The 17,498-nt window shown below is 39.6% G+C and overlaps 1 long non-coding RNA gene across 1 annotated transcript in view; it reads right to left on the bottom strand.

The window, feature by feature from the left end:
• Positions 1 to 2,319: 2,319 nt before the first annotated feature.
• Positions 2,320 to 17,498, bottom strand: part of LOC120408594 — a 32,938-nt gene continuing 17,759 nt past the window's right edge. The window contains exons 4-5 of the long non-coding RNA XR_005600811.1: positions 2,727 to 2,858; positions 2,320 to 2,480 (exon numbers count right to left, since the gene is read on the bottom strand). This is a non-coding gene — a long non-coding RNA (uncharacterized LOC120408594). The remainder of the gene's footprint in view (positions 2,481 to 2,726; positions 2,859 to 17,498) is intronic.

Here is a 17,498-nt window from a genome sequence, read left to right as displayed (position 1 = left end):
TGTGGAGATTCAAATTGCCCCCACTGAGATTTTGAAATTGGTTAAGGGGCCCACTTTTCACACACCATCTGCCTAAAACCAGCCCTAGCCTCCATTACATATACACCCTGTGGTGCCTGGAGATATCACAGGATCTGAACACTCAGAGCAAATTTGCTTTTTGTGCATCATCTTCCCAGGACTAGCAGACACTGGTCCTGGCCTTAATGTGCACCAGGGCACCCTGGAGATACCACAGCCTTTGGATGCCTAGAACAGACTAGTCATTTATGCACCAGCCACCCAGGACCAACTGACATTAGTCCTAGCCGCCATAAACCTTATGGCACTTAGCAGATGTAATGGTTCCCAGCTGCCTGGGGCCCCTTCCTTTCTTCTTTCTTTGTGATCCACCTGGCCAGGCTGAACTGGGACACAAGGTTGACAGAATGGACTTCCAAGTGCCCTCTTTGGGACTTTGAAACTTTTCAGGTCCAAACTGCCTGGGAACTCCACCCCCTCCCCCAACCCCGCCCCACAGAACCCACTCAGTAGCTCAGCACCTGCCCAGCTGAGAAAGCAGAAGGCAGAAACCTGCGTCTTCTGATTCATCTGAAAAAACTGGAAGGCAGAAGAACAACAATTTGATTTACCTTCTTCAACTGGTTGGTTTTTATACCAATCTCACGATTTTGGGGAATCCAGCTCATGGTGTTTGAAGTCTTGGAGTTGGCAATACTGCCACATTCCAAGTCCATGCACAAAATTCATCATTGGGACAAATCTTCAGAGTCTTAAAGTGTGGCGTACTGAGGGGCCTCTGCATTTTCCATCTTGGCCATGCCCAAGGATGGTCTGTGACCTCAGCAAGATCTACATTCCTTCCCCACAAACTGCTGTGTGAAAACCTCTGCAACAAGGATTAAGCATGGAAACATTGATGAAATGGCACATGGAGTTCCCTTGCAAAGGTGGAATTCTCTCCCAACTCATTCCTCCTCAACTCAGTGCATTAAGCTGAGGTTCTTTCAGAGACAGAGAGGTAATTTTTGCCTCTATGTGATCTGGATATTACAGGGCTTAGTCTTTCAAAATACACATTGTGGCCATACCCTTTCCAATGGTTCTAAGTGACTGGGCACTGCTTTCTAGCCTCCGTAAGGGCATATATCCGCTTCTGCTGACACTTCAGCTGTTGGTACAAATTGGACACTTGCTGGAGGGTGAACTCTGCTGTCTAGATTCAACCCCCAGCAGCTAGTCCCAGTGAGAAGCCTCCGTTACTCTCCTGGGCAACATGAGGGGGAAGTTGACCCCACTCATTGGTTTATATGTAATCTCTTGCACATTGAGAGAACATGGAGGGCACAGTTCATAGTTACTGATTCCAAAAGAATTTTATTGTTGTTTTCAGCTCAGATTCATTTCACTCCCTCAGTTAAAACTTCAGTAGAGCTTTTCTGCCAGATATCTCCCGTGGGCTTGATTTCCCCCCTCATCTCCACCCCCAGAAGGGCTCTGACCGCTATGTGGGGATAGAAGATAATTCTCTTCAGGTTGGGAAATGCCCTAATTTAATTTCTGTTTCATGTCGGAAAAGAAACACTGTCAGCGTGTTTCTGAGATGCAGAGGCTTAGCATGACACAAGCAGACCCAGTCAATTCCCCCAACACAGTCTGCAACAGCCCTGCTTTCCCCCCAACTAAACTATACAGGACCCATGACCTCTGCACCAATCCCTCCCAGCATATCTTCTAGACACACTCAAAGCAGCACCCCTCTGATGAGCCAAGCTTCCTAAGGCCTGTAAAGCCCCACTTTCACCTCAGAATTAGACCAGCTGGACCGATTGTCTACTTTCCTTGTAATCTGACATTATATTGTTTTTCTGGCCTCCCAATGGAATTGGGAAAAACCCCAGAGCCACCATTCCCAGCAGCAGAAAAATCACAGGATCTGTGGAGCTTTCAGCGCCATCTCAATAATGGGTCAACGCTTCATAGCCCCACTGAATTAGGGATTCCCTTGAGCTTGCTCCCCTGTTCACTCCTGGACCCTTACACACAAGCATGCACACCCACCGACTTGCTCTTCACACCAAGAATGTACATGTTCTCAGGGACTACTCTGAGTTCCTTTGTCAGTGTTGTTTTGTGCTTAACAAGTTTAGTCAAAGGCCTCCCTACTTGAGAGCCAGATTCTTCATCATGACAGATACATCCTTTTTCGCCCATTGCATCACCAAGTTCAAACACTGAATCACTTAAAACACACCAAAATGTTTCAAATTTTGAATTTGAACAAAAAATGGGGAACTTTTATTGATTTAATTTTTCTAGCCAGCTCTACGCACATTAGATAATCCATAGACCACCATTTTAATGCTTGTAATATTTACTGGGTATTTTCAGATACATCATTGGAGCAGGGACTGTCTTTTTGTTCTGTGGTTCTGTGGCACTATTGGCTCCTGGTCCATGACTGGGGCTCCAAGGCACTACTACAATACAAATAAATAAATTAAAAACAAAATGACTCATTTGCAAATGACTTATGAAGCCAACCCCTCAGCCCACATTCACTAAAATTTCAATTCAGCCAGCACTGTGAAATATAAATATATAGAGAGACAGATACACACACTCTATTCTTTCTTTCTTCAGGGCAAAAACTTTGTATGGTAAAATCAATGAATAGCCATCAACAGAAAGGTGCTTAATACCAAAACCAGAACTACATGCAATACCTCATTAAATTAGCAAGGCTTTTGTTCCTGTTATCTTGCGTTGAACTACAAATGAATACATCAAATTTTCCAGCAAAATGCCTTCCAAGGTCTGCTTAATTCCATTAGACAGTGTGAAACCATGCATTCAAGCTGTACAGAATGGTAAACAGAATGGGAAGTGTTTTTGAGCATGCTGCAGATGGGCTAAGAAAATCAATAGTTTGTGAGGGAAAGCTTCCGGCAATATAGATTGTTTGAACTACTTACCATTATGTCAAATTCATTTTAGCATCAGCAAACAGACACACTGTAAGATGAATATTGAAAGAAGCGCTATTTCTACTGTTTGCATTTAAAGGCCTAAAGTTGTATGGATTTTTATAATCAAGTAAGTCTTTATAATTCAATAACAAGGCTTTTATTTAACCCTTAAAGAGTGGATATATTGGGTCATTTCCCCCCCCCTCCATTTGATTCACTCAATAAAAAACTCAATAAAATATTTAGATACACAAATTTCTTCCCTTGATTAGGTCCCCTGTGTATTGGTTGTGATTTTTAAAATACCCTCCCTCATGAGTGCTTTTTCTCACCATCCAGGTAAGCAAATGAAAATGCCCTCCCCCCTTCTGAAAACTGGGACTGGGCATCAAATCCCACTGTCTAGCTTCCCAAGGGAAACTATTTCCCCTTCAATTCATCATAACATTTAAGCTTGCCTTTCAAGTTAAGCATGTACTTAACTGCTGAATAGAGAAGGACTTAAGCATGTATTTTTTTGTGTGTAACTGAATCAAGGGCTTGAAGGCCAATAAGTTATAACAAAGCTAAAATACATCAGTTGATTTCACTTTAAAAGACAGATACTGTCATTTCTGATTAGGAGAACTAACTAGGTTTGCTAACTAGGTTAGCAAAATTAAGACACAGTTCATCAAATAAGGCTCATAATTGGATTACGCACTCTTAGAATCTTAGAATTCTGTATAACAAATCTCATGAAAGCAAGGGTAAATGACACTGTGGTTGCAACTTGCAGCCACCCAATCCTGGGGCCAGTCTGCTGCCAGCCAAGTCCCTGGTGTAGTTTAAAGCAGCCTCACAATTGATTGTCCATAATTGATTTAGGGTATAAAAATGGACACTTAAATTTTTGATCCATAATATGTATATAAAATTATAGGTTAAGATATTAGATTAATTTACAAATACTCTCTTGGTCCTTTATCTCAGTCTCCTTATCTTGGCGTGGGCTATGCTCACACTCAGGGAAGCAAGGGCTATAGGGCTCCTGGTCCTCTGTGTGATGGATTACCTGTATTTCAAGAAGCATTGGCCTCGCTCCCTTCAATGTATCAGCCAGCACATCTAAACCAGCATGGAAGGGGAATTAAGGAAAAGAGCTGGCTGAGGTTACTTTCCCTAAGGACCACCAGAGGGTCCCTGCTATGCTCTGGGAGCAATGCAGCTATGTACTGCTCCCTACTTGAGGTGGATTGCAAGGTGCTGATCCAATCCTTATTAGGCTGGGGCCAGTATACATGGGAGACCACCTACTACTCTAGTACCTCAGCTTCTCTCAATGGCTTGCTCCTCAGGAACAATGGTGTCTGTTTCAAAATTGTGTCAAAGTTGACAGCTATGTCAATCCAAATGAAGCTAGTTCTCAGGGCCGGCGCAACCCATTAGGCGACATAGGTGATCGCCTAGGGTGCTAACATTTGGGGGGCGGCGACTGCAGCAGCCGGATCTTCGGCTGCTGTGGTCGTCAGCGGTATTTCGGGGGCGGGACCTTCTGCCACCTAGGGCGCCAAAAAAGCTGGTGGCGCTCCTGCTAGTACCTGCCAGAGAAAGCTCTCTCTCTGTGGCTAGCCCCTGGTTATGCAACTCTCCTCTGTGTGAACTCAGAACCACCATAGAGTCAGTTTCAATATGTGGCGGGGGGTGGGGGGAGGGAGGAACACACTTGTAGCAGAGGTGTTTTTTTAAAAAAATGTCAGAGTGGTATGAAGCTGTTTGAAAGCTTAGAATGTTAGATGGTGTGAGTGGTGAATTCAGGAGAGGTGGGATAAGATGCATGATTTATCTTATGGATATGAGCACCACATGTTTATAAAATTATACACCCACATTTACATGGTTATATTATGTACGTATGTAATATCTTTATTAAATAGCAAATAAATTAGACAGCAATTCATTAGCTAACACCTTTTTATATGACAAAGCAGCCATTGTAGTCATGTGTACTGCACTCACCCATGCAAGCCAGAGCAACCCTCAGCAGAATAACCCTATAATTGGACAGCCACATACAGACCTAAAATGGGGTTGCCAATGATCATCTATTGTACTGCCTATTTTTTAAATTTCTTTTAGGAAATCTAAGTTTTGAATGGTCTGAGATTAAAATAAAACAAAACAGGTTTTTTTAAAACTTCTGGCTTTTTTGTAAGAACTGGCTTCCCCACAAGCAATGGCGGCTCCAAACAGTCTGCTGGCAGAATGTGCAGAGCTGAAGTTGAAGCAGCTAATTTGCTGCAAGCTGCTTCAGGTTTTAATAATTGATCTATACTCTTTTGAAATGAAATAAACAAGATAGGAATGGAAACATTTAAGTAACAAATACAATTAACTTTTTAAGCATTCTTAGTAGAAGCATAAATTTTGCAATAAACCCTTATTTTATTATTCAAATGAGATTTGTAAAATGTCATTTTATGAGTGCAATAATACCCCTGGATATGATAACAATCACTTCTAAATGCATACTTTATGGATGTATTTGATATAGGGCGCATATACACTTCTAGTCTATTCTATAGAGGTTCTTATTACCAGTTTCATCACCATAGTATCTGAGAACCTTCCAGAAGTATGTTTAGCAGCACAATTAATATCTGTCATGTTAAGTTCATTCTCTCGCTCTCTCTCTGTCCTCTCTCCAGTGGAAATCTGTTTTGGTAGAGTTTTGTTAGGTTTTTAAAAACCCATATACATACTGCTATTTTTTTGTGTTAGTGAAGACAAAGTTGAAGACGTGCACCTTGCACTCAGAGCAGAAGGTGGTGTGGTTTGCAATGGTCATAAGAACATAAGAACGGCCATACTGGGTCAGACCAAAGGTCCATCTAGCCCAGTATCCTGTCTTCCGAAGGGGGCCAACATCAGGTGCCCCAGAGGGAATGTACAGAACAGGTAATCATCAGGTGATCCATCCACGGTCGCCCATTCCAAGCTTCTAGCAAACAGAGGCTAGGGACACCATCCCTTAGTTCCTGTGCGATTCCACAGTTTTGAACTGGCCCCAGAAAAATCTCCATCTCCTGTACTAATGAGCTTTACCTTTGTGGGTGGACAGCTCTGTCGTATCTAAGAAGCCCAGAGTGTTAAGCCCTTAAACATAACAACCAAGTTCTTGAATTGGACTTGATATTTCATGAGACGCCAATGTAGAAAGTGGAGACAAGGTGTGATGTGCTCGCAGTAGCCTGTGTTGCTGAGGAGATGTGCTGCAGCATTCTGAACTAGCTTGAGTTGCCTAAGGGCTGATGACTTCATGGCCAAATATACTGTATTGCTGAAATCCAGTCAGAAGATGATGAAGGCATGTGTTAGTAAAGTCATCATTCCCCAATATAGGCTGGAGTCTCCTTGCCAGAGTTGTTTGTCTGCACTGCTATGTGAGAGCTTAGCATCAGCAAGGAATCTCAGTGTGCTCCTAAACTACAGACTGAATTGACCAACTGTGTGTGTTTACCTTCAGTCAAAAGGAGGCTTTGCACTGAAGCTGCAAACTCCTCAAAACACTTTCATTACCAGCCACCATAACTTCGGTCTTGCCTGTATTTCGCCTCAACCTGCTGTTCTTCAACCATGAGTTGATTTCATCCAAGCACTGAGCCATCTTGGTGATAGCAGTGTGGTCATGTGTGTCATCAGCTGCTTGGTATGTGCATAGTATACTGCTGGCACTTGAGTCCATGTCATCTTACCGGTTCTCTAAGCGGCTGCACATAGATATTGGGTAGGAATAGTCAGAGGATTGATTCTTGTGGGACCCCACAAATGAGCAGTCTGGTATGAGCTTCTCCTATTTCTGCTATATGATACCTAATAAAAGTTGAGGCTTTTACTTTAACTAAACCTCTGTGTGTCGTGTCTTATTCATTGTGGGATCTGGGAGACAAGGAAGAGCTGAAGATGGCATTATTGTGGTGAAGTGGGAAGGAAGAACACAGTAATTTGTTATAACAGTTTTGCATGAGTGTAAATATTTATTTCAGGGGAGTCACACTAGTGAAAATATTGGTACCAATGGATGGGAAATCAGCCCAATTCTATTTATAGATAATATCTAAATTTGCATGCTTTGTTTTTAGCCCACATCAAAACCCTAAATCCTCTAGAAAATTGGAATGTTGAAAATCAAAAACCTAATCTTGCACATTAAGCTCACTGCTTAAACATTTGGATGGCAAAGTCAGTTTTCCTAGCCATGATTTAAAAAAAAAAGTTATGGCATGAAATTTATTTCTCATGTAAATTTACTGAAGTTAAATTAGGGCAGGGCTGAATGGGACCGATGTTGTTTTCATATTAGCTAGTTGCCATGTTTCTAACAACCACCACTAGGAGAAAAAATGTTGCCTATAAGAAAGTAAATACATTTCTTAAATATACTACTCCCTAGATGATTTTGTATAGCTGGCTACATTAAAATTAAGAAAATCTATGGAGTGCATGCATGTTGTTCTCCCTCAACCTGTTGAAAAATAATGCACCTGAAAGAAATTTTATCCTACAGACCTCGAACAGAGCCTATTTGGAAGCATACTATATAGATCATCAACAGTAATCCAGACAGTGACTTTAGACCAGTGCAAATAGGATCACTACTGCTGTCAAACCCCAGTGCAAACATTCAGAGACTGTTCTTTCTCCTTCAAAGAGCTAGAGATGCCAGAGCAGTACTGAAAGCTCATTAACATTCACATCATCCCCAGCCTCATTATCTCACCCAGATGTTTCTGTGACTGTCCCTTTAAAGAATCCCTGTCTAAATTTTATTTACATTTGTTCAGCAATATTGATGCTTAATGAATAAATGTAGTATGCTGTCAGTACTGGAGACTAATTAAATCTATGTATGAGCCTGAGAACCTGATTGAAAATCTGCAGTAACTAAACTGGGTTTAAATAAACACTTTAGTGTAGTGCTTTAATTACACTTTAGTTTGTAATGCAATTTTTGGCTGTTTAAACTATGATTTAGGCTGAGCTAATTACAAATGATTTTCTACTCTGTAATTAATAATAACAAAATTGTAATTAGACAGCTGCTCTGGATCAGGGCGACAGTTTGTATTAGCTAACTCATGATCAGCCTGGCAGATATACAAGAACAGCACGTAGGGATGGGGACATACTGCACCTTTCTCTGGTTCATTCTCAACCAAAATGGTCATTGTTCTTGGGAATGGCCCAAAAGATTCTGTGTTTTTGTAGAGCTAAGGTTTGTATTTCTGCTGATAGTCTCCTCAGCAATTTGAGCACAGGAGTATCTCCCTTCTTAGCAAGAGTTACTCCATTGAAGGTTGGTATAGATGGGGGTCATCGGGTACCTCTCTCCTCCATTCCAGGAATACCATTTTGTTTCCTTTTATGCTCCATCTTTTGATGGCTGTGATCATGTGCCCTTCTTCATGCCGAGAAGACAGGTCAGCGGAATACCAATGGCATTAATCACTCAACATCCACCACCCATTAGAAAGACATATGCCAATATAATAAAACACTAACGTTAGGCTCCTAAATCTATGTTTTTGGCAGCTAAATACGTGACCTGATTGTCAAAAGTTCTGAGCTCCAAACTGCTCCCACTGACTTTCCTGCCTTATTCTAAATACTGGTCACCTTGTGAATGAGCCTGATCTTATGGTATTTATAGCTCAGTTTCGCGGAGCCTGTAGTTTTGTAGTGGTTGAGTGAATTTCAGAGAAGCAGCTGAACTCTTAGAGTTTTGTGAAGTTAACATTTCATTAACATTTAAAATTTTGATAGAAAAGTGAAAAAGGTCAACCAAATTTGTATGACTTTTTTTTTTTAAACTAGCTCCACTATTTACCTTTGGGGTCTTTTTTCTGTAGTCAATTGTTGCATCTTGTTCAAATTAGATTGTGAATTGTGCCCTTGTCTGACCATGGAAAAAGTTCCCAAAAATTCAAACCAGTTTAATTAAGTTTGCTTTTAAAACTGGTTTGAAATTTTCAGCAATGGAATTTCCCCAATCTTGACTGGGCTATAGCAATGAAAATAATAATTGTAATACTGTATGAAATACTGAATGACGCACATCACATTGCTTATGGCTTGATCAGCGTCTGATACATCGTATGATGGTGTCAAGACATAAGGGGACATATAATTAAAATGAGACATGGATTTAATTGCTGCTGCATATGTTTAAGCACAGGCTTAACCAGGGATGAACCAGGGATGAACCACTGATGGAGCTAAAATACCTACCATTACTAACTCATTCATTAGGATAATCTCATGTCCAGAGGTTTGCGAGTTATTAGCAAGCTTGGTGCATCTGTAATTGACAAATCCACTTAAGGACTAATGTCAAATATCAGAGGGGTAGCCGTGTTAGTCTGGATTTGTTAAAGCAGCAAAGAGTCCTGTGGCACCTTATAGACTAACAGACGTATTGGAGCATGAGCTTTTGTGGGTGAATACTCATTTTGTCAGATGCACCCACGAAAGCTTATGCTCCAATACGTCTGTTAGTCTATGAGGTGCCACAGGACTCTTTGCTGCTTTTAAGGACTAATGTAACTATAAATCAATTATATGAACAATAAATGTAGTGCAACTTTTAAACTATAATTATGTAAGTAAACTAATATACTGGGGCTGATGTTTCATTTAAAAAAGATTATGTTTGATGTTTGTTGCATTTCTCCATATCTTTTTAAGGTGTCCTGTGAACTGTCTTCACAGATTGATGGATTAACCATTCTGTTTTTATTGGCCAAGTCTAAAATATTCGCCTAGCCTGCTCTGGCTAGAGGCAGGATGAAAAACATGCCAAACTGAGTAAAATGACAAACATGAAGTATCCAAAAGAATGCAATGAATACAATGTTCACCAGGTCAGGAGTTATGCAGCGCACCTCAGCAAAAGGCACCTGAGACGAACCAAACTAAAAATGGATACATTTAATTAAAAATCATCTGTGTATCCCTTTTCTGACCACTCCTTCTTTACATCTGCCCAGTAATGGCTGTGGACCCTGCTAGGATTCTTTGACATACTCTTTACAGTAACATATTTTATTTCTTTATGTTCCGTGGTCTGTATTACCATTATATAACTTTTCTATTGGCACATAAATGTTCAGTGTTGCAAATGAAACATTATGAATACACAAAGAAGCTTTGAATTAATGTGGCTATTCTGCTTGTTTCCTAGTTTCTATGATGTCAGCAAAACTCGCAAATACATCTGCAGAGAATAATCCTAAGCCTCTATAAAAAATCATTTTTAATTTTTGGGTCAATGTAGCATATTTTAAAAAACTTTTTTAAACACAAACTACCGTATTACTTTAGGGTATTTCCTATTATAGCAATTTTAAAGTAGATCAAATATTGTGTCTAAGATATTTGGCAATGTCCCATTAAGTATTACTATACCACTCTTCTTCTATCCCCCTCACCAATTTAGACATCCTGTAGATTTACATAGACTCACTAAGATTCACACCTATGTACCCATAGTAATTACATATCACTTTTAATTTTGACCCACTGAGTCTGATTTTAAAAAAGTGTAAGTTTTTATTCATATGCCAAACCCCGAAAAAGAAGGGGTGGAAAAAGCAGCTAGAAAGAGAGTATAAAATGGTGCAAGTTAAAGTAGCTAAAAACAATTTTAACTTACATTTCCTTATGGCTCCTCATTGTGTAATCTACACATTATAAATGGTCATGGAATTGATTAGTAGTCATAAATTAGATCAATGGAGTCACTGTCTGAGGGTGTCTGAGTGTGCGAAAGTGTAAATTAAACAAACTTCACCTCTGAATTTGGCCTCCATTTTAAAATTTCACTTTCCTGAATGAAGGGAGAATTCAACTTGAATATTGTGCTTGCCTTCAGAGGGCACAGGTAGTGCACTTTCCCAAATACTTTAAGGAATCTGGATATCCTTTCTGCCCTACTCTCTCCATTTTGCTTATAAATTTTGATCTGCTTTAACAAACTCAGCATTAGGTGTCAAGTATTAGAGGGTTCAGAGTAGCAGCCGTGTTAGTCTGTATCCGCAAAAAAAACAGGAGTACTTGTGGCACCTTAAAGACTAACAAATTTATTTAAGCATGAGCTTTCGTGAGCTACAGCTCACTTCTTTGGATGCATAGAATGGAACACACAGACAGGGGATATTTATACATACAGAGAACATGAAAAGGTGGAAGTATGCATACCAACAGGCAGAGTCTAATCAATTGAGATGAGCATTAAGTATTAGAGGGGTAGCCATGTTAGTCTGGATCTGTAAAAGCAGGTCCGACGAAGTGGGTATTCACCCACGAAAGCTCATGCTCCAATACATCTGTTAGTCTATAAGGTACCACAGGACTCTTTGCTGCCTCAGCATTAGGTAACATACACAAAGCTGTAGAAGACTACCATGGGACCTCCAAATGGCTAACAATGGGACTTCCTGCAATCAGGTTACTTAAAATTGGGTTTCCAGTATTCTGAGATTGTTAAGGTACTGTATCTCACAATGTTCACACCTGCAAATCAATTTGTTGATTTTGTGTCAGTGTAGCACATCCTCCAGCAGGAATACACCTGGAAATAATCAAACTGTTTTTCTGCCCTGGGAATTTCAGAAGGATACTGATCTACAAACTGAATTCAGCCTCAAATTGTACTTGTGCCTCAGCACTTTGCTCTTTTGCGTCAATGATTTTATGGCATTACCTTGTCCTAAATGTTTTTTGTTGTTCCATCTCTCTCCGATTCTCCTCACTGTTTATTCTAGAGGACAAGATCTTACTTCTCACTGATTTTAAGGTCCTGTACTTTATAATAAAGCATACCTTATGCATTCAGCATTACTATTTGTGAATCATGATACTTTTCAGATAAAACTCAATAAAGTTAAATCCTCTCAAGAACACATAGTTGGACACAAAGGCATCACTCAGCCAGCCACCTCCAAAATTCCCTGGATCTTTAGATAGAACACTCATAAGAACATAAGAATGGCCATACTAGGTCATACCAAAGGTCCATCTAGCCCAGTAACCTCTCTTCTGACAGTAGCCAATGCCAGGTGCTTCAGAGGGAATGAACAGAGCACACAAACACTGAGTGATCTAGCCCCGTTGTCCACTCTCATCTTCTGGCAGTCAGAGGCTAGGGACACCCAGAGCATGGGGTTGCATCCTTTACCCTGTTGGCTAATATACATTAATGGACCTATCTTCCATGAACTTATCTAATTCTTTTTGGAACCCTGTTATAGTTTTGGCGTTCACAACATCCCCCGGCAAGGAGTTCCACAGGTTGATGTTGTGATGTGTGAAGTTGAAGTTCCTTTTGTTTGGTTGGTTGACTTTGTTGGGTTCGTGTGTGTCTGTCTGTCTGTGTAGAGTACTCAGATTTGGAAGGAATACTGTAGTCTCTAGTCAAGAGCAGATCTTTCTTAGTAATACTTTCTTTTACCTAATGATAGATCAATCCATGTCAGACCAAAGATTTATCCATATTGTTCCTTGTAACTCTCAGTCCATATTCAGCACCAAATTTGAATGTAGTTTAGGTAGCATTATTTTAATTCTTTTGTGAGTTTAAGATGCTACTGTTTTATTTATAAAAAATAAAATACTTCAGGCCTGATTCTCCTCTCATTTACGCTATTGTAAATCAAGAGTCATTGGAGTTACACCTATGTGAAATTGGTGCAAGAAAGATGAGAATCAGTAAAAGTGTCTTAGTGACTTTCCATTGAGTTGTGTTGCTTCTTTACCCTCTCTTCCCCCCACAACAGAGATCAAATTTCTTGCAAAATAAACCTTTATATGTATAGGTACTGTGTTCTTTGCATATTATATACCATGAATATTATTCATTGTTTACCCTTAAAATGTCAACATTTACCAACAATACCAGATGTAATATCTGAGATTTCATGGTATTTACCTATATTTAGAAGAGGAAATAACCGTGTTATAGCTCAGGTATTAATATGTGGTACATTTGGGGATATAACTTTTGAAGGCAAACATTGTATATACATTTGAGGATGCTTGATTATGAGCTAAAAAACAAAAGATGCAGCCAGTGCTTGTGAGTATGGAAGTAAATGGTCAGAGGACATAAAAAAAAATTAGTTCCTGTCAGTCCGGTTTTTTATCAGGGAATCTTGATTACATTGAAAAACATATCCCATTATTAATCCTATACAGTTACTGATCTCTTTACTTGTTTTCTCTGGATAGGATCATGATGAAAAATTCTAATGGTTAAAAGAGTTACAATCATAAAAATTGTAGGACTGGAAGGGACCTTGATAGGTCATCTAGTCCAGTCCCCTGCCCTGAGGCAGATCTAAGTATTATTTAGACCATCCTCTGACAGGTGTTTGTCTAACCTGTTCTTAAAAACCTCCAGTGAGGAAGATTCCACAACCTCTGTAGGTAATTTGTTCTAGTGATTAATTACCCTTAAGTCATGTAGTGATACAAGCTGAAATGAAACGTTAGCATTTACCAATAGTTACATACAGTAACATCTGAGAAACCACAATATTTCCCAATATTTAGAATTGAAAATAACTGTGGTACCAATGTCTTATACAACACAATAAGCACCCAATTCTCATCTCACTTGTACCAGTGTAAATCAGGAATAACACCACAAAAGCTAATCAAGCTACACTGCTATAGAACCAGTGCAAATACAGTCAAAAATCACATCACATTATATATATACACACGCACACACACACACACACACACGCATTTTAATCCAATAGCTCCTAAATATAATTCTGTTTCCTTGCTTGTAGGTTTTACCTTCCAAGATTGCTGAAACTGATGGTATGCCTAATGCCTACACCATGTAATGTCTTTCAAAGGTTTTGGACGGTTACCATCTTTTATTTTAGTGACAAGTGATATAGAACAAATTAGAGGAAAAGGAATCTCTTTGAAGTCAGATGTTAAGGTGCAGAATTACCTGGATCATTTAAACAGAAGATTGCACCCTAAATCACTGAGAATAAGGTGGGTGACCTAGAACATTTGTCACTGGGCATGGAACAAATGTTATAAAAGCTGCTGGACAGTATCAAATATCTTGAATAATTTGTGTCATGGAAACTTTTATTAGAGATGCTAAAAATGATGTGACTACATCATAACTCTTCACTCAGGCTCTGATTCAGCAAGATACTTAAATGTCGGTTCACGTGCTTAAAGTTAGGCAATCTTATTGAAGTCAATGGGGCTATGCACACCCTTAAAGTTAGGTAGATACTCAAGAACTTTGCTGAACTAGGGGCTTGGTCCTGATCCCCTTGAGCAGTCCCTCCATGTTTAATGCACCGACCCTTCTCTTTGTTCTGTTTGCATAGCGCCTACTGCATTGGGGCTCCTAGGGGCTACCACCATACAAACAAATAAATAATTCTTTATTCAGGAGCCCACAACCTTCAAAATTAAGATTGAAAGTTGACACATTCATTCACCAATTCTGATTACAGCTCTGCTTAGATGTTCTGAGACAGCAACAGGCAGATTTGAAAGCAACCTGAAGCATTATCTTGTACTATCACCCTCTTGTCGCTCAAAAACATCAGTTGTGTTCCTCCAAAATTATGTACATCTTACCACATGGAACTCTATAGCCTCATATTTCTAATGATAATTCAGATCTCCTATAAAGGTGGCAATTAGCCAGTTTTATAGTCCTAAATATAAAGGACTCACTTGCTTTCCTAGAGGAAATAAAAAGGGACAGATAAGAGTCTTTGCCAGAACCACCACAAAATTCATACCATGAATGGAATGAGGCCAGATGTTCACTAAAGTCCATTACAGCAAAGAGCACCCCTCAGAGTGAAGGAGGAGAAATTTCCAGAACAGCTACAGTCTATGAGGAATTGCATCAGGGAGAGGAATTCCTGAGAAGCTTAATATTAACTATAGCAATGATCTGACTTGATGATGTCAGGGGAGACACTATTTTACTAAGTATGCACAAGGCACATCTCCCAGTCTCCAAATTATGATACTGATTTTCTATTTGCGTTGAATATGGAGCACATATTGTGTATATTACTATTGATTTTCCTTCCCTGTTTATTCCCTGCATACAGTCTCATCACTTCGTAAGTATTGCAGCCTCATGGGACGTAGAATAGGTCTCCACACAGGCTGCACCATCCTGAGTACTACTTTTAAAGCTTTAAAACCTTATTTTTTCATTGAAATATCACATATGACTTGGAATCATCAAGTTGTGCACATCACTATAATCTTATTGTCACACTCATCCTTCCTCCCATTTCCCTCCTATTGTTTCTTACACTCACTTGTAACTTTTTTTCCAGTTAGATCAAAAGCTTTCAGGGCAAAGACATCTTCCTACTAGTCTAAAACAAGAGGGTCTCAATTCTGATTGGGGTCTTTGGGATCTACCATAGCACAAATAATAATTAGGAATCTTCCCTCATGAGTGAGGGAAATCATATTCACTTCAGACTATGACTAACAAATTAGAGGAAGGGGGGAAATTAGGACAGCTGTTTAAAAACAGGGAAACAGCTCACCTTCAACAAGGCTCTTGGTAGAGAAACACTGGAGATAAACTGCCCCCACCTGCCACTACTGGGATTAAGAGTGCTATTTTCAAATGCACCTAAGGGAGTTAGAGTGAATGTAAATTGTTACTTCTGCTCCTGTCTTTAAAGTCCCTTCTTACTGGCTCAGTAAGAAATGTGGAAGACGGTGTGGCCAAAGACACAAATTAATAACATTTAAAAATAGTTGAAGATTTATACATTATAAGACTGCATTTCTGATGTCAATGATTTAAAGGAATGAGATGAATGAATCAAGACCAGATATTTTAAATCATGACTGAATATATTTTAAAAGATATGCTGTGCCTCATAGTTATGAACTTGCTACAGAAATTATTGGGTGAGGTCCTCTGTCTTATGCTATGCAGGATTTATAATGAACCCATTTCACCTTATTATCTGTGAATCTGTGCCACAATATCAATGTTGGATAGAGGCAAGATTTGGGCCAAAATGAAGAACAGTTGAGAGGTACCTGAAGGGGGTTCTGCTGGAGTCCTGTCTACAAGGCTGGCTTTTGGGAGGCTCTCTCATCAACTCTGTACTGATGGTAGGGTTCTACCAAGGGCTAGTATGAATTGTTGTAGCTTCCTCACACCCTCTAGAGTGCAGGGCTGCTTTCAAAAGAGCCATATATATATACACACACAAAAGAAAAAAGTTTTCCCTAGATGAGAAGCAGTGAGACACACACACACATGTGTGTGTGTGTGTGTGTGTGTGTGTGTGTGTGTGTGTGTGTGTGTGTGTGTGTGTGTGTGTGTGAGAGAGAGAGAGAGAGAGAGAGAGAGAGGTTGCTCACTGCTTCTCATCTAGGGAAAACTTTTTTCTTTTATATTTTTGATCATGTCTCAGATATCTCAGGAGCACATAAGAGAGATGGATAATTACTACTTCATTTCTAAGTGTTCATAAAATTATTTAAGTGATACTGGAGTAACAAAAGTCTACCTGTCAGTTGTGACAGAAGGGTTTGGGCAGGAAATGCAGCTTTTGAAAATTATACATAAATGCTCTGACAAAGTGGAGGAAATGTGAAAGAATTTAGGTTCCTTTCCTCTCTTCTTTACAATAAATAATAATTACGGTCACCTCACAAAACTAGGGTAACCAGCTGTCCTGATTTTATAGGGACAGTCCCGATATTTGGGGCTTTTTCTTATATAGACTCCTATAACCCCCCACCCCCTGTCCTGATTTTTCACACTTGCTGTCTGGTCAGCCTACGCAAAACACATAGTTAAAATTACTTAAAATATTAAAGATTTTTTTTTCATTCCAATCTCACTGCTGTTCTAAAAAGTTAGTGAATAGAAAACTATGCCCTCTTTGAGAAACTGGATCATACTAGATGACAACTTCTTACTTCAAGAGGCAGGCAGGGGTCTTCACTGATTTGGGGTTGCAGTAGAAAAGAGATAAACTGAACTGTTGCTGCTTCTAAAGCACTTTGGACAAGATTGCAGGCCCATTCTGGCCTTTGAGGAAGATGGAATAGTGGGTGTCAGGAGCTCAAAGAAGGTACTTAGGACCAGATTTGCAAAAGTACTTAGGTGCCTAAGATGCACATAGGCACCTACAGGAAGTTTCAAAACCACCTCATCAGGTTAGGCACCTAACTCCCATAGACATCATGTGAATCCAAAAAGCCTGGAATATTTCATATTTAAAAAAAGGAGTTTTATTTATAAGGAGCCACCTTTTGCCTCACCTCCTGCCCCTCTAATCAGATATCTGTTCTCAACATTCATTCATTTATTGATGAATAATGCAATGACCTTATGACCTCCCATGATATGTCAAATTATGGATCACAGCTTCCACGATCCTTATAATTCCTCCCAAAATAAATAAGGGGCACTTGATTTTGCAAGTCAATTTGAGGAAAATTAAATTTGTG

Source organism: Mauremys reevesii, linkage group 6, assembly GCF_016161935.1.
Source record: "Mauremys reevesii isolate NIE-2019 linkage group 6, ASM1616193v1, whole genome shotgun sequence".
NCBI lineage: Eukaryota > Metazoa > Chordata > Testudines > Geoemydidae > Mauremys > Mauremys reevesii.
Note: the sequence above shows the minus strand (reverse complement) of the source record. Positions and strands in the feature narration are given on the sequence as shown.